Source organism: Toxotes jaculatrix, chromosome 8, assembly GCF_017976425.1.
Source record: "Toxotes jaculatrix isolate fToxJac2 chromosome 8, fToxJac2.pri, whole genome shotgun sequence".
Lineage (NCBI taxonomy): Eukaryota > Metazoa > Chordata > Actinopteri > Toxotidae > Toxotes > Toxotes jaculatrix.
In genome coordinates this window covers 1,568,894-1,590,058 of record NC_054401.1, presented here as the reverse complement: position 1 = coordinate 1,590,058, position 21,165 = coordinate 1,568,894, and the positions used below count along the sequence as shown (strand labels likewise).

The 21,165-nt window shown below is 43.9% G+C and overlaps 1 protein-coding gene across 9 annotated transcripts in view; it reads right to left on the bottom strand.

The window, feature by feature from the left end:
* mef2d (myocyte enhancer factor 2d) overlaps positions 1-18,982 on the bottom strand; it is an 89,389-nt gene extending 70,407 nt beyond the window's left edge. For all 9 annotated transcript variants that reach the window (XM_041043688.1, XM_041043696.1, XM_041043691.1 and 6 more), the window contains exon 1: positions 18,807-18,982. The gene's annotated coding sequence lies outside the window, so the exon portion shown is untranslated. The remainder of the gene's footprint in view (positions 1-18,806) is intronic.
* Positions 18,983-21,165: the final 2,183 nt, after the last annotated feature.

Below are 21,165 nucleotides of genomic sequence, written 5' to 3'. Positions count from 1 at the left end.
TACACACCTCCCAGTGCACAGTATTCTATTTTGATGTGTTAAGTGTAGTTGTAAGCTCTTTCTGTCTCCCTGCCAAGCGACTTACGGGAAACAGGAACTCACTGTAGTATCCTAATTAATGCTCTATGCTTGTTGCTGTATTATATTTTAATATATCAAGTAAATTAAAGCCATAAATCACTCAACACCTGTGACTCCCACGCCAGCATGACCGACTGGAGAGTAGAGAGACGGCAGATATTTAGCTTACGTCCAGAAAATTAAGAGCAGACGTCTGGAATCAAACGTGTCCGGCCTTGTTTGGTGCAGACTGAAATGTGTTTAATGTCTGGTTAGATTCACTGACTTGTTCATTTTTTTTCTGTGATGAGATGAAGCAGTCCTTGATTTCAAATTAACCTGGTTCCAGACCTCTGAATCTCAGATTTGCCCAGCAACACAAAAAAATCCAATAAGACACAAAGGTCGATAGCAATTTCACATAATTTATACATAAACAACCAATCTTCATTCAGATTTGACTTTCCTTTATTTCTTTATTTTTTCTTGATCATGTGACGTATTGAGCGGAAAGTGTTACGGTTGACAAATGAACTTGACAGTGCCCCCCAGTGAACAAATTATATAACCGTGTGCAACTGTTTCCAAATTACCTGGAATTAATGTACGGTAATTTCTTGTAACTAATCGACCGACATATACTGTACACCTATACCAGAATATCTGCAGTGAGATAATGACTGATTCATCATCTGGCAGATTTAACAGCTGGTGACCAATCAGAGCTTAACGGGGCGGGATTAATAAATGGGGGCGTCACCTTCTCACACAGCCACACCCATGAAAAACCCTGCTTCATAGTACGGCTGCTTGGGTTTGATAACATTTAATATTCGAAAAATTCTGACCGACTGATTTGTTTGTTCAGAGAGAAGAAGAAGAAGAAGTAGTTTGGTGCCATATCAGCTGCATATCGCAGGAAAAAGAGTGGAGCTGTTCTCAAGCTTTCACTCGGTTTTGAAAAATTGTTTGTTGTCAGTTTCGCCTCTCAACAGACTCATTTCACCACAGACAGTCAACTTTCAGCGTGGCATTCAGCAGGAGCTCTGTTGCTATGGTTACCTGCAGTTTCATACACTGCGACTTCTGGTTCAGAACCGTGGTTCAACTGTTGACCAGAGCCATGTTTGAGGTGTCCTGTTATACCAGTGGTTCCCAACCCGGGGTTCAGGAGCCCCCATCAAGCCTCTAGATGAAAGTTCAGACGGGTCAGAAGATGATTTAAGGGAAAAGACAGAAAAAAAGTGTTTCTGTTACAGAAAATCATGTTTTTTTTTCTTTTTTTCTTGTGAAAGTCAGAGTAAGAGTATTTTCATCTCTTTATTCTTCTATAACCTCTTCAGATGAAACAACCCGAGAAGGAAAAATAACTCTGGCTGCTCATAAGTCATGTTTTGAGCCGACCATAACCATCAAGGGTCACAAGGAGACACTGATTCATTTTAGAGCCAGAGAAGCTGCAGTCCACTTCAGTTTAAATGGACGCCGAAATCTTTCTGTCATTTTTAAGCAAAGATACTTCACATGCCCTGTTTCTAGTTTGTTCAATGTGAGGATTGTCTACTTTTCTTTGTCTATATGAGAGTAAATTGAATTTATTTGGGTTTGGGACTGTTGGGAAAAAAAAAGGAGGTGCCCCTCTTGGGTTTTGGATGCCACAGTTTTATCTGATAGTTTTTTTACTTAGTTATTTTAGATTATTCAATAATGAAAATAATGATTAGCTGCAGCCCATGTATAAAATAATGTGTAGAACAGGAAGAAAGACTGGAAATGAGCTGATAATGGTCAGTCTGGCTCGAGACAACAGTACACAAACAGCTGAAAACACAAAAAATGGCATCAAGGAGTCCACCAAGTCTCCAACTGAGTCACAGTGCAGTCAACTTGTTGACAGAGGTGGTGCCACGACTCACATTTTCCTCACCAGATCTGCAAATGTCCAAAATATCCAGCTGTTTGTTCTTGTTTCCAGAAACAAGAAACCTTTCTGGTGCAACAACCAGAACGTTTCCTTTGCACCAAATACTGAAAACTGTCAAGTGAAAGCTTGGTCTTGTTTACTTTGCCTTTGATCAGATATTTTCTGACTTAAATCGTGATTTTCATCATTTTTGACTGAATTCTGTTTTGGCAAAGTTGTTGCGCAGCTGCTTCGTGTTACAAAAACATTAAAAACAGATGCTTTTTAGAAGTTTACCTTTTCTGTTGAATGAGGAAATGTTTCAGGTTTCATAGAATAACATGCCCTCAAAGGTACAGACTCAGATAGCCCAGAACATTTAAGTGATACCAAACTCTTTTAAGACATCAAACTTACAGTTAAGCTAAAAGCTAAAATTCTGACACTGGTTTTGAGATTTGACAGGTTCTGTCTTTTTTTGTCTGGTGGGTCAGACTTTTTAAACCGAAGCTGTTTGACGCAGACTTCACGAGCAGGAAAGAGGCAAAGCAGGACCAGACTGTGGTGCTGCTCAACGCCGGCACGAGCTGCAGTGTTGTGCACAAACAAATCCCCAAAGGCGACGAGGCGTTTGATGTGCAATGGGGCGGCGAGGGCCACACGGAGCCAGCCCTCCCCCCCTCCCCCCAACCTCGACGAGCTCCCTGACATTGACTAATACACACCCTCGCCCCTCGCACACACACACACACTTCTCCTCAGAAACAGCTGACGTTTTAACAGGCTTACAACAGCTGACAGGCTACAGGTGGGGCAGAGGGGACCCTTCATAAGCCCTCTAACCCCCCTCCTCCTTTTAGTGCCCAGCTCATAATTCTCCTCAGCCCCACACACACACACGCACACACACACCTGTTGTGACTCCAGAGGAATTGTCCTCTGTGAAAAGCCTTCCTTCATACTGTATCACCCACCTACTCACACACGCACACTCAGTGCATTAAAACAGGGCTATGACCCTCCAGCATGTGTTGCAGTGGCTCAGGAGTGTGTATGCTATGTCCGACTGTAACAACAGATGCTACCATAGACCAGAACTATGGGCTAAAAGCACTAAGCTCCTTTGCTTTGCTTCAATGGAGCCGGTGGCGGCTTTACGGCAAGGAGAAAACCACGCTGTCATGTTAATCCATAATCATTTTAACCCACAATACCGAGGTTTTCACTTCAATCACCGCTGTGTACAATCATAATGACAGTTTGACCATATGATGTGGCTCTCATAATCCTGGGGTCACGCTTGAGTCAGGGAATAATCGAGCTCTAAGTCAACTTGTGTTATTATCACAGGGTATTAATGTTTCCTCGACTGTTGAGAGTAAAACTTTCTGGCATTCAGATTCTGCAGCAACACAGCGAGATGCCTCCTTTGATGGAGACTAAAAGGCTCCGTCACTGAAATCTTATTCAGGAACTTGTAGCTTCCACCCCTCGTGAACATTCTCCGAACGCTTTTGTCAGACAGAGTTTCCTGCGAAGTGAATTGTGGCGAAGCGCAGGCGGGATATTTAGGACGACGACTATCGGTTTGTAAAAAAGGAGCAAAGCTGAGAAGAAGAGAGGGGATTTGAAAGCGCAGCACTTCTTTGGATTGGATGAGAAAACCATGGGGTGAGAGGAAAGAAAAAAAAAAACACATCTCTGGATTATGTATTCTTGCTGGGTGTGCAAAACAGAGCAAAAAAGAAGTTTCCATAACTTCTAGTGCCGACTTTTTACCACCAAACCTGTTTTCTTCTTCTCTTTACTCATCATTCACAGGGTGCCACTAACCGGCTGCCTACTGTGACAAAGGAAATGATTTATCAACATTCATTTCCATTTGGTAGTGTAACTCAACAGGCAGAACACACAGAGGAAGGCTGAACCATTGTGCTCTGGCTATAAGCACAGAGCTCAGGTACAACGCTGTGAGAGTTAGAGGTTATATTTTCTGTTTAACTCCTCCACAACACAGAGTGGACACAAAAACACAAACACCTGTACAACACAAATCCACCAAATGGTACAAGATGGTGCAACAATTAGTAAACGTTACAGTACAACTGTGGTGAATGTCAGGCTTAAGACTGTGTAGGAGGGATTTTGATTCAACTCTGTGGGGAATGTTTGAGGCTGTATTACATCAAGTTCTCCAAATTAAACAACAGTATGTGTTGTTTGTCACCCAACTGTGGTTTCAAATTTTCATTTGTTTGGAGAATTTCAAACCAACATAATGTTCTTTGCAGCAGATTCCTGAGTTTAAGTGAAGCTTCTTTATTTTGCTATGAAACTTCGTCCTTTCATCTCGTCTACAACGTAAAAAAAGACTTAGACCAACCTCTTTTCAAACAACTGCACACACCGTGCTAACCAGAAAAAGAATGGCAGCATTAATCATCTGTTCACGCACTTTACACACTGTGTTTACATTTTTCTGACACGGTTTTAGTGCCACAACCTCTTCAAACGCAGACAGTGACGTTCACGCCAGAGACCCTGCTTCACATCCCGCTTCCTACCGAGAGCCAGCATTGGTTTCTTTTCACCATGACTACGATACTTCCCTTACCATAACCATACAGCTAAAGTAACCACAGGGTTTTGGAAAGCACTGATAAACAAATTCTTTCTGCCAGATCAGAAAATGCTGCTATTTTTGGAAAAGCAATATCAAACAATCTATTTTGTTATTTAGTGTGGGGAAATTATTGGCAAAGCTCTGATACATACAGTTAAAACTGCTCTGTAAAGATCAGACTCAGTTTTCTAATGTTAAATAAAGAAGCCTAATGATGTTGATCAATGCAGCACAAAAACATTTTGGCATATTCTTATCTCGTCCTCCTTCTGCTCTTGTTTTTCCTTGCACTCCCTTTGCCTTTATTTCCTTTCTTGAGAAAGCAGGAGGACTCTCTCTCTCTCTCTGAGCCTGGTGGTGTTCCAGCTGTAATGTGATAACCAGTTCAATAACATAAACAACTGCCAGAATCCTCCAGAGAAAGGATGCAGAGAGAGAGAGAGCGGGAGTGTGTGTGTGTGTGTGTTTATGAGAGTGTGTATATGTGTGTGTACATGAGTCAGTGGGTGGACGTCTGTGTGCGTTTTGGTTTTACATGGGAGCTCGTGTGGGCTGGAGAGCAGGAGAGGCCTGGGCGAGAGGTGAGGACGAGTCAGCCATTGAACACCATCAAATAAAACGTTATCTAATGCCTGCGCTGACACGGCCCGCCAGAAAACAAGTACACTCTCTATCGACTGAAAGCACGGCTGTGCTTTTGCCCGCGAAAACACTCCTCGCTGACGCAGTGAGCTGGGTTTGCACATCAGAGCAAAGAGACGGATTTCAGCAGCACTTTAAAGAGCCGTCAGGGTATCTGCACACTTTCTGAGCAGAAATTTAACGACTTGTAAAACCTTTTTAACGGCTCCAGAAGAAAGGAAAATACTATTTCCATGGCAAAAAGGCCTGAAGGAAAGATGCCCCAGGCCCAAAACACGTAACCCTTCCTCTGTGTGAAAGAGCTGTTACAGCAACACAAAGCCAACAGCCGCCTCCTGAGCAGCGTTACAACAGGACATACAACACGCAGCCACTGCATTTACCCAACAATACGTTAAATCCCTCACATCCAAAACCTTCACACCTGCATGCAGTCTTTATGCTAAGCTAAGCTAAGCTAAGCTAAGCTAAGCTAAGCTGGCTCCTGGCTTCAGCTTAACGTTTACCTGCAGATATGATATCAATCTTTTCATCAAAGTCTTTGCAAGAAAATGAATATGAAAGTTTTTCACAATGTTAAACCAATCATTTAAATTTTCTCTCTTCAAACAGCAGTTTACATCATCAAAGTTCTTGTGAAGCTGTTTTATTTTAAGGTATGTTTCTATTCTTTACAGTGAGGTAATGACAAAAATATCAGTTTGGTTTTAGTGCTGAAACTCAGGCATTAGAACGAATACGATGCCTGAGTTTCAAATGATGCCAAGCCCTAAAGTTTGGGCTTTGCAATGACTTTATAAATGTTTGCATTTTCACTGTAAAACTCTGTTACAACCAAATTAAAATCACCTTTACACAGGTAAACCAGCACAATTAAAGCACAAACAACCTCCACCTCAACAACACTTGCACACATGAACAGATACAGTGCATGTGTTCATGCTTGAACACACATACACACGCCTGGAGTCACTGCAACATCACACGCAAATACACAAGCATAATGAAGTGTGTGAGTTTGGAACGGTGGAGAGGGGATTTTTCCCGCTGCTCCTCCCTCTGCTTCTTTTTCTTCTTTCTCCCACCCTGGAACCGTTCCCAAATCTGGGTAAGAGCTATTCTACAACAGAGGAAGAATGAAAAGGAATAAGCTCACTCCTGAAGCCCCCCCACCCCTTCATCTCTATCCCCATGTTAGCTTCTAGCTAACTTAATGATCCCTGCGCAGATGGTCCCATAACACCACCACAGCTGTGCGACCGTAAAACGACGCCACGCCCCAGCGAGGAGGAGGTTGATATACATTCAAATATTCAAATGAGGCCGTAACCTCTCCACCGCGCTCCGCTGGAAGAAGAAGAAGAGAGGTGTGGGAGGAATTCAACGGGAGGCAGGACCAGAGGGAGCAGGGGGATGGATGGAGGCTAGATGATGATGATGATGATGAAGAGCAAGAAAACACCAGGACCTCAGATCAAAGTGAGGAAGGGTGAGGGAGAGAGGTGAGAAGGCGAGAGAGAGAGAGGGAGAGAGGGGTTTAGAGAGAGCTGGGGGGGGAGTGTGAGAAGCCTGGGTGTAGTGTTTCAGCTCCTGGCTCTGCCGCTTGCTATTTCAGCTGTGCCGGAGCACTGGCCAGCAGCCCCTGCTCTCACGCCACTGTAACCCCGTCAGTATGGCGGCATAGCTCTCAGGCTGCGTTCACACTGCAGCTGAAAGTCTCCTGACTCTTTATTTCCTCCTCAGTACGATTGGCAAAAAAGGTGACTGAAGTCACAGTTTTTTTTTTCCCCCCTCCAATTCCAATCTGGGCCACATGGACCTGTGGCACAGATCCTGTAGCCTGCATGAGACTTTTATCTGAATGCTCAAACAGCACCATGGTGACTAAGTTAATCTCACGTCATTCATCTGATTATCGTCATACGTTTTGGCACCGAGGCAGGTAGGGCTGAGCCAACGTTAGCAAAGAGGAAACAAGGCAGAAATGAAAGCCAGAAAGCAAATCGGCTGGTATTCAGGGAGACGCCTCGATTCAGGCAAATCACGAAGGAATGCGGAGCAGCCAAAACCAAAATATATTCGAATTCAGCCTACAAGCAGTGAAGTGACGCCTTTGATTACTCATGCGCCCTTTTCAGCGCCACTGGGGTTAAAATCTACAACAAATAAACTGCGATACAAAAGGAATCAAATTTTAGAAGCAATCTAGAGGTTAAGATGAAGGCCAGCAGTGTGAGCATCCTTTGTTTTTCTGCATTTCTTCTGCCTTCTGGCCTTCTGGAGGGTTCACCACCTTTCGAAAATTTTGGCACCTTCTAACAAAACAACATCTGGCAAATGAAACTTACAGTACATGTTACTGTGGAGGTTTTGAGTCAGGAAAAAAGCTGTGATTATGAAACATTTCTGCTTCTGGAGGCAGGATGATCAGTGTTTTCTGAACAATGGATGATGCATCTGAGGTAGCAACACTTTCTAAAACAGATGTATGGCATTTCAGAGGAAAAACAACCTCTCTCCTACTGTATCTATCTGTAGCTCATATCTCTTGTAGCTTCTTCCAGTCTTGTAGGTGTTCAGCGTTTCTTGATCCTTCTCCCAACTTCTTTTTTTTTCTGCTCACTTGCTCCTTTATAATCTTTTGTGAGGCATTGTTCTCAGAGCTCCTTGGCAACAATATCAGATAGACCTCCAGTGAACCCTCAGTGTGCACAGCAGAGACTGCAGCTTGAGTCATTGGACAGAGAAGCCTTAATCCAAGCTGAATATAATGCTGCCGATTGCTGCCCGTTGTTGATTCTGATTCTCAATAATCCTCCCGCTTTGCGCTGCTCTTACTGGATCTCTGCCAAAGTAAGTAACCTTCAATTCCAGCTGCGTTATGAAATATTGAATTTGCGGTTACAAAATGTTTCACATACATGTGATAAAAAGGTCGCTGCCATGACAATGTTATAAAAAGGACAGGTTCAGTATTTCTATCAAACAGCAGCAGGACGCAAGTTTAACAGCATCAGCCTGAAGTCCCATGTTGACGAGCATCTGTCCTTCTTCATTGCCCTTAAGCAAAACACTAAACCCCTCTGACCTTCTCCTCTCAGCAAAGCTAAGATGACCTTGACCTCTGACCTTCGTGTGGAAGAAAGAGCGTAAAGGCTTCCTACGGTAAATCAATTGAGTATTGTAGACTGTCTATGTATTTGCAGTATATGACGGTTTAAGTGTTCGTATAAATGTACGTCTGTGTAACATATAAACAGCAGAAACTGTTTTTATATTAGAGAAATATTCAAAAACCTCTATTCGACCATTTCTGCTTTTACTTTCAGTGCTGTTCATTTAGTTTATCGCTTTTCTTCCTTTCACTCTCTTTTAAAAGCTCTAAGACCACTGAGAACGTAATAGACTTTTAAATAAAAGGCCATATTGCTGAAGGTTGCCAGAAGCTGAACTAAATGGATTCAAATAGAATGTAAGTGGATTTTGACACCATGGCCCAGTCAAGGTCAAACCAGGCCCGGTTTCTGTGCCGCGCTGCAGCCCTCCGAGCGCTGCGACTCCCAACTCAAGCTCCTGTTATTTAAGGTTAATCCTACAAATTGTGTTGGGTTTAAGTTGCATTTAACCTACATAGATGCCTTAGGTTGCGTCTTGATCCAGGACCACCGGCCTCTGATCCCACCGCACGCGCGGTACAATGTCCGTTTGGCTAGCTTTGCACCAGATGAACGCTTTGCTTGGCAAAGAGTATATTAAAAGAAGGAAAATACAACTTAATCTGGATAAAGTGCTGCAGCAAAAGGGAAGAGAGACAGATGACAAAACAGCACAGACACTCAGAGATGAGATGTAATGAGCGGGCCAGATTCCTACAGATTCCATAATCCCTGATCAAAATAAACGTTACGTGCATTCAGTGTTTTCATTTGCTCATCTGTTTCTACCTCGTAGCCAGAACGAGGTCAGCACAGATTTCCATTTTGGCTCCAAAGCTGGTTATTTCCAGCAATTTCTTCCGAGGCGGACCGGATAAATTTAGTGCCCTGAACAAGATATTTTTAGCAAAAAAAAAAATCAACAACTGAGTAGGGATTTACCAGTTTTTTTCTCGTTTCTGTTTAAGTTTTATGTAACAGATCTTCACAGAATCACTGCAGTGAACAGTGTGAACAGACGTGGTGAGCTGTGGGACCAAATGGAAATTATCCCATAATTACATCATGACTGAAATCAGAGAAGTACGGTTTTTTTTTCAGTGGGAGTAAGCAGGTAAGAACTCAGCATCTAGCTCAAGGGCACGTTGGCAGTCAGATACAGTCCCGTGACCTTTTGTATTACAAAGGTACAGGCCACTCTGCTGCCCTGCTTCCCCAGAATCCATCATCTGAGGACAGAGCAGAGGAATTCTCTGCTGCTCTCTGTTTATCTGGGAGATGAATGGAAAGGTCTGTGGTAAACCACAGAGGGCTGATTATAATTTAGGCTGTGGTGACAGTCGATGGCCAGAGCAAACTCCACCAAACAGGAATCTGGGATTGTGAGTCTGTGAGTGCCACTCGAGCTGAAAGCTCCAGCAGTCGCCGCTCGTCCAGAAAGCCACAATATGTCAGGCCGTTTTCATAGCAACACAACTTCCTGATGTTTCCCATCGATTTAGCCAAATACATCAGGCCTGACTCCCGGTTTCTGAACACACTATTCTGCTAAGTCAGAGGTTAAAGGTACTTCTGCCTCCACTTAAAAGGGCAATGGGTAATGACCTTTTGACCAGGCGGTCCCAGGATCGAAATCAGAAACCAATTCAGGAACCAAACTGTTTGCATTTACACATCTGAAAACTCTGCTCAACAGGAAAACGACAACATGACAACAGAACCAACAGATTATTTATGCTGCGCATCTGTGATGTGTGTGGGAATGATTGTTGGAAAGGGCACACGCCACTAAGGGCTAATAATCCCCCCTCCCCCCGGGTTTTAATACTGATTTTGTTGGGAGATATTTTGCTGGGTATCGATACTTTTCAGCACCAATTACTGAATGTGATAAATACCAGAGCTTGGCATTGAATTTCGGGTCATATCACAATCTCATTTACTTATTCACTGATCAAATATCCATGATTTATATCAAAACGTTTACCAGTTTCAGTCTGTTTAATGTAGTGTGTTCTGGTACAGCTGTTTAATTTTAATTTAAGCAGGAACTTTGACCCAGGGACTAAAGTCAGAGCTTTTACAATTGGTCGGGACAAACATCTCCATCAAATTTATTTCTGGAGAAAAATTCCATCTATAATTGACAAGCAGTTTTTCATTCAGTACCGCAACTTCAAAGTCTGAGTCCAAAGTGATCTGTGGCTGCTCTCTGAACGACTCGATGATGAGCAATGAAAAAAATGACGGCTGATGTGAAAGTGAAGCACATTTTGGGGATTCTATTGAACCTGTGAGTCATCTTAAGAGCTCTGCTTATAAAATACTTATGTATTTAAAGATTGAATCATCTGTTTGTTAAATATTGAATGATGAATTTAACAGAGCAAAGTGTTCCAAATGGATATGTGCAGACATGTTTGACATTTTACTGACCCCTTTGATGCTGATACACCAGCATCTCTGAATTCACCAGTCGAGTGAAGACAAGCAGAAAGACAAATTGCAGTATATTGCAGCATGAAAACCCAAAGGAGCTTCTCTAATGATCATCTGAAATAATTAGAAAGTGGAATACTATCGAATGGTAGCTTCTGTCGTCACGACAAAAGCATACCTGGGGCTGCCTGACGATTCCCTTTCCGACCCTCACTCACTGTTAGTTAAATAAACCAACTCAGAAACACTCTCAGGGGACAGATGACATTCTAAAACACATCTCTCCTCACAGTCAAATGTGATTTGTTTGCACAAAAGGCTTTTAGGAATTAATTATTAATTTCCACAAAAGCTTACAGCAAAGTTAGATATGATGAAAAATGAAATTTCAAGTGGAAATCTACGAGGCTGTTTTTTGATTTCTGCCCTCACCTCTGCTGCTCAGCGCTGTGACTGCACTTCTGGAGATCGCCTGTCAGTCAGACAGTGTGGGCGGGAAGGACGGATTTTCCTTTGATGAAGTTGAGGTTTGCGTATTTGGCGCTCTTTTTTTTTTTTTCTTTGTCTCATCAACCACAAACCAAAAATACCATCAAATAAACCAGAGACACAGAACACAAAAAACCCCCAAAACTATCAGACCAAATGTTTACAGAAAGGATTTCAGGACAAATAACAATAAACCTCTGAGAGTATTGATAATGATATGACAGTACTGCCGGTCATATCAGAAAATACTGGTAAATAATCATGTTCATACTTTTCTCTGTTTTATATCACTTTTAACTGAACAAGTTGGCGACTAAACAATTAATCACTTATTCAGCTTGGTGCAATTTCACTTGATTTATTTACATGAAAAACACAGATTTCACTACGTTCTAAATTTCTCTGATGATACAACAACAACATCCAAAAGGAGACAGAACAGGACTCGTAATTCCTGTAAAGGTTCTACATCAGCTGAAAATTTGATTTGTCTCTGAAAAAAAAATCACTCAGCCATCCTCCTGAGTGTCCAGCAGCAGCTGAGGAGCTCACCCAGACTGCAGCCTGTCCAAAACCAACACAGCTAAACCAACAACAAACCACCATCAGGCTGTTTGAAGTAGCCTCCGTCCTGCACCGCCATAATCAACACTCCATGGCTCAAAAATCACTCCGCTCACTAAGCTACCACTTCACAGAAAAACACACTTTTCAGTCCTCCTCCTCCTCCCCCTCCTCCCCCTCCTCCCCCTCCTCCTCCTCAGGGTGGGCCTGCATCACCTCCCTGGCCCCTGATCTGAAGACCCCCCTTCCTCCTTCTTCCCTCCCCTCTTTCTGCTCATTACCTTAATTGATGTTTAACCCGTAGATCAGCAGCTGATGATGGCTCAATTAAGAGCTTGCTGGAGGACAGGGATTAGTCCTGTGTAAGTAAGGCGGTTTGTTGCCTTGCAGCCATGGCCTCTCTGGACCCTAATCCTTCACTCCAGCCCCGAGGGTCAGAGCAGAGACGCCATGTTGGCAAATACCTCCAACCAGGCTACAATGACAGAATGGCCCAAGAATCACTTTTAGGCTGTAACTAATGATTATTTTCATTATCAATTAACCTAAAGATTATTTTAAAAATATATGAAATGCCATCAAATTGTAAAAAAAAGAGACCAGGCTGCCTTCAAACTGACTGTTTTTTACATTTAAAAAGCAAAAATATAAATTCCATTTACTGACATGGACAACAAAGGCACATCAGCAAAAACATGAGGACTCGGAACCAGGAAAACGTTTAGCATTTGGACTTGGATCCAAAATGATACGACCCATCTTATTCCAACCAATGTGCTTCAAAAAGAATGAACGCACATTTAACAACTACAGGACACAACCCCAAAGCATGGGGCTTCACTAATATGCTGTGCCGTGCACTTTCATGGCAGACCCAGGTGGATACTGACATGTAGTAAAGCAGGTTTTGAAAGCCGCGCACAGAAAAATGGACCGAGCACACACCACAGACTGGACGGGACAGATGCTCAGACTGAGTGGTTTTTTTCTACAAGTGTTCCCAGCTGGTGTGAAAATAAAAGCTGGTGAATTACAGCAGAGCAAAGCAGCGTCGCGCTCAGCCAAAAACACAGCAATCAGACACATTACAGCTCGCCCTGTTTTCTCAAATCGCCAGACTTTCTAGCCTGGCAAGATGAAACTTTACGAAGAGTGTGCTCAGAGTGAAAACATTTTGTTATCAACATTTGTCCAACAATTAGCGACATTAGCTCCTGTTTGGTGAGTGTGTCGTCGCTAAAAACAATTACGTCCGCAGATTCATGCTGTTCCACAGATTCTTATTTTCATTACTCGATATATAAATCAGTCTGAAAACAAGTGACTGCTATAATGTATGCAACGTTTTATATGAGTTAAAAAATCCAAAGGGATTCAGCCCATAATGCAGAAACTGGAGGCTGCACATGTTTGTTACCTTTATTTGATAAAGGCCTATTATCCAAACAATTAGTCAAATGAGCTTGAGGGTTCATTCTCGACCTTGGAAACAGTAAAAAAAACAAAAAAAACAAAAAACTCTTCTCACAAAGTCTGCTTACTTAGTCGTTCCAGTGATTCCAGCCTTCATTAGCTGAGTTTTCTCAGCCTCCATAAAATCTGATTTTGTCAAATAATTAATCAAACTGAAAACCAGACAGAGATATACGAAGCTATGTGATCTATACAGTCACTCCAGTGACGATGCTTTGCTTCTAATTTGGGGATGTGAAACTGAAAATAAATCTAACCCAAAACTGTGGCATCATGAACTTCTCCACTCCAGCTCAGGCCAAAGAAAACAAACAGTCGGTGCGATCAGCAGCATCAGGAGAGGCAAATCTCACCCGGTCTGGTTCCTCCACCCTGCGTGGTGCTTTTCTGGCTGCAAGCACAGAAGGGAGGCCATTTTGAAATCGCAGTAGGGGGAGAGTGGATTGTGAGGTGAGGCTTGCTGCTGCTACTTCCCACATTAAGTGGCTGACGGTCTCCTCTTTGTACAAAAACACCTTTGGCTTTAAGTTCCATTAACAGAGAGGGAGTGAGGACATTTCTTTCCCTCTTTCAATGTGCCGGGGTAAAGCGCTGCCCCGTGATGATTGAATCATAGCCATAATAGCAGAAGGCAGAGGCCTGCTGTGTGGCTGAGTTCTTCCTGTTCTCCTCGCTCAGCGTGGGAACAGCCGTGGACAAAATCTGCCTTGGAATCAACACACAAAAGAGGCCATGAAAGCAACACGAACAGAGCAGGTAGTAATTGCTCCTTTCTGCCGAAATGCTCCGTCCGTTTCAAAAGGAGCTCGGCTTGTGGTGCGAGGCTTTCAGTTTGACAGCAGTGACGGGGGCATGCTCGTCTAACCGGCCTCACTAGAAAGGTTTTTCAGCCGTCGTGGGACGTGAGCACGGGTCAGCTGCAGGCGAGCACACGGAAAACACATGTCCAGCACTGAGGCTGTGCTATTGTACAAGGCTGAGTTGAAAAGATAAACAGCCAAATCAAAGAGGTGGCAGGAGATTCGCCCTCCACAACACGGAGGCTGCAGTGGCACAGCTCACATCTATCCAGCACCGAAACTCTCCGGCTGTCCTCTCTCCTCTCCGTCCAGTTTGCTCGGTGTTGGAATATAAAACAAACCTTTAGCGTCCACAGGCTGCTGATGTTATTTTCTGCTCTCACTAGCTGATGCTGCCTCGGCCTCAGCAGTGATTAAAGCCCATCAATACTCAGCCTGGCCAACAAACACATTGATTAGTGAAAATTAGACCCCAGTTAAAATTACAGTGTCCGCCAAAGTCCTGGGTTCCACTGTGAAACGTTGGAGGGCCCTGACTAATAGAGAGCTAATGGAAATCTGTCAGGAAATTAATGCGCTGCTGCTCACTTGCTCTTTAGTTTAACTCTAATGTTTGGTTTGACCTTATTCAGCTCTCCACAGACCATCTCCACTCCAGTGTCTTCACTGTAACAACACCCGTATGTCGAGCTGGGATTTGATAGCGTTTTGTCAAATCTAGGACTCGAGCACTGTAATGGTTTTATTTCATCATCAATTAATCTGCTGATGATTTGATTTGAAAAATGGCTATCACGTGTTCTTAAAGTCCAAGGTGACATCAAGGTGAGTTTAAATGCTCACACTTGAGAAGCTGGACCCACTGAATGTTTGGCACTCTTCCCTGATCCATTACTTAATCAAATAACTGGTAACCAAAGATTTTGTGGATTAATTTTCCATCGATCAGCTCACAATCATCTCGGGGCTAATCAAATCTGAAATCAGCCTCAAATCTGCCAACCGTATTTCAATTCTTTTCTTATCCATTCTGTTTAGATTTAGTTTGCTTTCTATGGAAACGACTACCTGAACTTCACCAGAAGGTCCATTAGTAGCTGTTCTGGAGCTTTCAGTCATACCACATGACCTTTCTCTTTTTTTTTTTTACGAGCACTTTGAGGAAGTCTACAATAACCAAAGTCAAAGTCAGTGAATGATATACGAGATGAGCTTTAAAGTCATCTGACTGAACATTAACTCGCAGCTGTTTTGATATTCAAGGAAGAATTTCATTTATCAAATGAATCTATCAAACATTCACTGTTTCCAGCTTCTCCGGTGAGAGGATCTGCAGTTTTCCTCCGTCATATATAACAGTAAATGAAATAAATATGGCCTTTCCACAGCTGGCCAGACAAACCAAGACGTGACGCTGTCACCATGGGCTCAGGTTTCACAGCCTTTTGTCATTGCACAGGAAAATGATCAGTCAGTTTAATGAGAAAAATAATCGGCAGATAAACTGATAATGATAATAAGTGGTAGCTGTAGCCTCAACACGATTGTTAGTACATCTGGGCTCACATGCTAAAACACACACACCGAACTTGTCTGTGCTGTTACACATAAGAAACGACACGGCTGTGCACTCAGGCTCCCTCTGCCACTCCATCGGCCTCTGACAGACACTGACACGCTCTGTAATGTCTGGAGAGCATGACGACTCACTGCCTCTGTTTGCAATTCAGCAGGAAGCTGCAGCAGGAGAGAATGATTGTACTTCCTCAAATTAGCAGAAGCGAGGAGGGGGGAGGCGGGGGAGTTGGTTTTTTTCCCCCCACTGTGTTTTGACTGTAGCCAGCAGAGCACACGATGGAGCACATGGCTGAGCCTCGGCGAGGAAAACCAAAAACCCTGTCGTGTTTCTTCACAAACCTCATGTCTGACTCTGTGAATTTGGACGGATGTTCAGCAGAATTAATTCCATGATTTTCACTATAAAGACTGTCTCCTTAAGTTTTGTCCTGGCACGGAGCTTTACTCTGCTGATGAGAGCGGCGTACAGCCCCGGCTGCAGTCACGCTTCTCAGGGATACAAAAGCCCATTACTGGAGCTGAGCCCATAAGTTATCTGGAGCTTAAGCCCCTTTTCACTGAACAAGTCCAGTTACAATATTTTGTTCAATTTATGTGTTGCTAGGTGAACACATGAGTGAAGGGAGAGTCCTCGAGAGACGAGAGAGAGAGACAGAGAGACTCTGCTGCATCGATGTAATGTGAAAAGAGGTAAAATATCTTAACTAAAGTGCATCATCAACATTTCTTTCATCCTCCAGGAGCAACAACAGTTCAACAGCCAGAGATGGGTGGGCTCCCATCACCTCTGACATCTTCACAACATCAAAAACAACTGAGTGTTTATTTTTGTTTGTCAGCAAAACCCCTGATTGTGCTCAGACAAAAAAAGAAGAATGAAGGGCTGACAGAAACCTCCTGTCTCCTGTCTCTCAAATATTTAGGTCCATTTTTATGCCTTTATTAAATAAAGTGAGTGGAGAGATGACAGGAAATAAGGAGAGAGTCATGGTTCATGGTCTGCGCCCTAATCCCACATTCATGTCATACTGTCATGCTGTCACTATGAGCTTCTAACAACAGTGTTCACATCAGCATCTGGGATTTTTCTGAAAGCTCCAAACCCAAATTTAACAGATATAGTGTTATATCGTCACTTCACAGTGTTTCTATCTTCACACGACCAACTCTGTAATCATACAGCCTGGATATTTATTCTGCCTGTTTGGTGGGATTTTTACTGTACTAAAGAGCTTCGAATGGCAGCAGGTATCAGCTTGAAGATTTTGAGATTTAAACCAAAGAAAAGCCGAGGGATGAGAGAAGGAAAAGATCTGATGCTGGAAAGTCCAGTTTTCACGGGATGGAAGTTCTGACTGTTTAGAAAACAGTCCTGGTTTCACCTCTCAGCTCTACTTTGTCACTTCACCTTGTGAATCAGCCTGGCTGGACAGGTTTACTTTCACACAGGAATCTTGGATCTTACTCAGTTAATGGTTCAATGGATTTAAAAAAAAAAGGTAGGTTTTGTTGTCCTCTGATCTGAGGGATTCATCTGTGTGTCAGGGTATATTTTATGGACTCAAATCCAAGGCATTCTCCTAAACCACACAATCATCCTGCCAAACAGGAGACTCTCCCTTTCACCGTCCATGCCATCAGCCACTTCTCTCCTGCATCTCTGTATTGCCCTTCTTATCTGGACAAACACCCATCTGTGGTTACCCTGAGCCTCTGAGGCGAACTCGTCCTACTGCCAAAGACTCACCAAGAACCACTAATCTGCTCTGCTCTGACTGCGGGACGCTCACCAGCACTGCTCAGCACCCTTATCTGGACTGTCTCCCCGGGGATCCCGTGACACCTTTTTGGCAACCTGGACTTTACCTGCAGGCGCTGCTGAAACACTCATCTGTCCGTGTCGCAGCACATCCCTCTGCTGCACCACATAATGATGTAATAGATAACAGTTCCTCCTGCCTCCTGACATGTGAGACTTCTCTCCAGAGACATATTCTCATTGTCTTGCTGCCCTCTAATCCCAGTCACCTGCCTCTCTGAGATGCTGCCAAAACCAGTGCTGCAAGTGGAAAAACTGACAGAGGGAACATTTCTTATTCCAATAGAATAAAAAAAAAAAATAAAGAATTACAGAGCTGACTTGACAGGAGCTTTATTCGGGTTTATTGATATCATCATTACAGGGCTGCCTCCACGAGCAAAATGGTTTCCGGGTTTGAGGAGGAAATTAGAAGTTTGATGGCACACTCTCCCGGGAGAAAAGCAATTACGCACAGCAATGAGAGCACAATTGTCGGAAATGGGCTCATGAAAGAGACATAAAATTAGTCGACCGACACAACAGATTAAAGGATATGAAGAAAACCATCCAACGTGCAGTATATTTATATATATACCATATATATGTGTATTTTTATAGAGAGACAATTTCACCAATCAGTCCAGTTTGCCTGAGGCACACACACGGCGCTCTTCTCTCTCTATCTGCACACTTTCAGCTGCAACGTAAACCTGTCATTTAAGGCCTAAACGAAATTGATGGCGAAATAAAAGTTGCCAATAAACTGGACGTTCCTTTGTTGCCTTTCTCTGAGATGAAATCCATTTGCAGAAATGGAGAGAAATCGCGTCAAAACCCGGCTGACACTTGTCGTAAATCGCTTCTGACAGCTCCTAATGGAGTGTTATTACGCACCACGCTCAGACCCACCGGCTGCGACATGTTATTTACAGAAGGTCCGTGGGAGAGAAACGTGCAAACAGACAGTGGGGAGAAAGCTCCGACTGTAACACTGGTGATAACTACACGAAGCGCCGTCTCCTTGACAAGAACCCCTGACAGAGACCGGGGCTTTCACGGCGAGCACCGTGCACTGCCTCCTCAAGAGTTACCCCCAGCCACAGCACTGGGGCCGGCCATCAACTCCGACACTAACATGCAAATACCTCCACAGCAACACACCGCCACAGCGTCTGGACACACAGCTGTCAGAGCTGCCCAAACACAGGAAGAGGCAAAAAAAAAAAAAAAAAAAAAAAAAACGTGAACTGCGGACTCAAGCTGGTGAAGAGTGACTTACCCGAGCGGCGTATCCACATCTGTTTGATGAGACGGCTGAGTCGAGCGTCACACTTCGCTGCATTCAAAGCGCACACAAGGTTTTAATAAAGACGGAGTGTAACTCTCCGCCGAGCGCGGCGAGGAACCAATTAAAAATTCTTCCTACTTGTCTTGATGTACAATGTAACTATTTAGTTGTGGCAAATGGTGCCTAATCTACCCTGAGTGGCACCGCGCGGTGATTGACGGGAGCTCGGCGAATGGGAGCGGGCGGTGCGCGCGGCTCCGACCAATCAAATCGCCGGCGCCGAGTCGGTGGAAGGTGAGCCGCGAGGTAGGAAGGGCTTACGGCGACATCATGTGTTAAGACTCCATATCCCTCCGCTCGTCGTGTTTTGAGAGCACCGCGTCCGCTTTCACGGCTTTGAGTGGAAATCAGAGCCCGCGGTGAGCGCACGGCTGCTCCTTCAGAAGCCTGCTCCAGCACATTTAAATGTTTTATTACAACAAACATTTACATGATCATTTCTGCGCATTTACACACAGAAATTATAAATGTCTGAGTGTAATCATGTAGACCCCAGCAGCGATATTTTAGTTGTACCAGCACAACCTAAACAACATGTCGCATCATTCCGCGCTTTGTTTACAGATGCAACACGTTTTAAGTTATCAGTTAGATTCAACGTTTGATTGTCGCAGCGGTCACAGCTCCACTTTTCACCGGATGTCACAACCGGGCGATGGAGTGCCAGTGCCCGCCGCCCTACTTTCTCTGCCCTCGGCGGAGGAACACGATGTTTACAGTGAGGGAGAAAGTGGCGTTGGAGTGACGGATAGAGTCGGAGTGAGGCGCGAGACAGAAAACCACATGTTTAAAAGAACTTGCTTTCCCCACGAGCTCGACTTTTGAGCAGGGTTATGCGCCGCACGCGGGCAACTTCTGTTTAATTAGTTTTAATTATTCACGGTTTTCACCGACTGTGCCCGGAGCTACGTCACGTTACGTCAGTTAGGAGCAAACGGCCTGGCGGAGAGATTTAAAGGAATAAGGCTTGTTCCTCGGCTGTTTATTGTTTAAGTAGTAGGGTTCAGTATTGATTTGACAGGAAAAATCATCAGTTAATCAAACACCTATAAAGTTCTTTTCCTTCCTTCCTTCCTTCCTTTCCTGACAACATGACATAAGACAAGGGGCCTGGGTAAATGTAGTTATTTTTCACCTTTGCCATCTTGTAAACAACCTGAACTGGGCTGCACACGTTTACTGTGCTGGTTTTCTGACAGTATTCCTGTGTAAAGCATCCGTTAGGTGCAGGGTCGACTGTCGATCAGCTGTTTTGGGGCCCTGTGCAGAATTTGACCTCAGGTCAAACCTAAGAGGGAACTGAAAGATAACACGAGTGTCACCATGGATGTGGTGTACGTACTAAAACACAGCTAAAGCAGAGCACACGGTATTTGAGACAGCAGCATTCAACAGCAGTGAGAAAATGGCTTTGCCTTATTTTTCATCGAACTAATAACATTTTCTAATATTCCCACATATTCACGTTCATATCAGGTCAGGTGTCAGCATGTGTGCCGACACATGCCTGATTATGATGTGTGGTCGTCAGAGGGAATGTGCCTCGCAGTCCAGGCTGCCCTGTCACATTCTGAAGAACTGCACCATATGGAAACAGCAGCACACAGCGGGGGAATGGACAGCTGACTCCACGCCCACATTTTTACAGCTAATACGCTGCTTTTCTGACATCGGGAGGAATGAACAGGACTCTGTGACTCTGTATACATTCAGACAGGAATCTCTCTTGTTTGCCTGGAATCAGGGGCTTGACTTCAGTTTCAGGGTTTCAGGATAAGATAAGATAAGATAAGACCCTGCCCTGCTGAGGGAGAGGAGGAGGAAATAAAAGCTGCACGCAACATCAAAAGTCTTAAGTGATTTTTAAGTGAAATAGATAAACGAGGGAGAACCGAGAGTAATAAAGTAACTGGTAGTGTAGTGGTAGTGGTGACAACAGCTCAGACACAGAGGCTGAGAGAGGGAGCAGCACAGGGAGAGATTACACAGTGTTTTCTGCTTTACATAAGAAGCTTATGCGATGGGGTTTTTCGAAGGAGAATTGCAGCAGTCAGATGGACGTCCCGCTGTGTTCCTCTCACGCCGACCTACGCGTACAGCTGGGTAGTCCAGCGGTCGGCCGCTTGGCCCTAGGGTCAGGGAAATGCCACGGGAAAAATGACAACAAACTCAGAGTTTGGAGTAAAAAAAAAAAAAAAAAACAGGAAACAGACGCCGTGTCTGAGACACACTCAAAGCTACTGATCCTGCTGTTACCGAGGGTATTACTTGGACAGAGTAATTTAGTCAT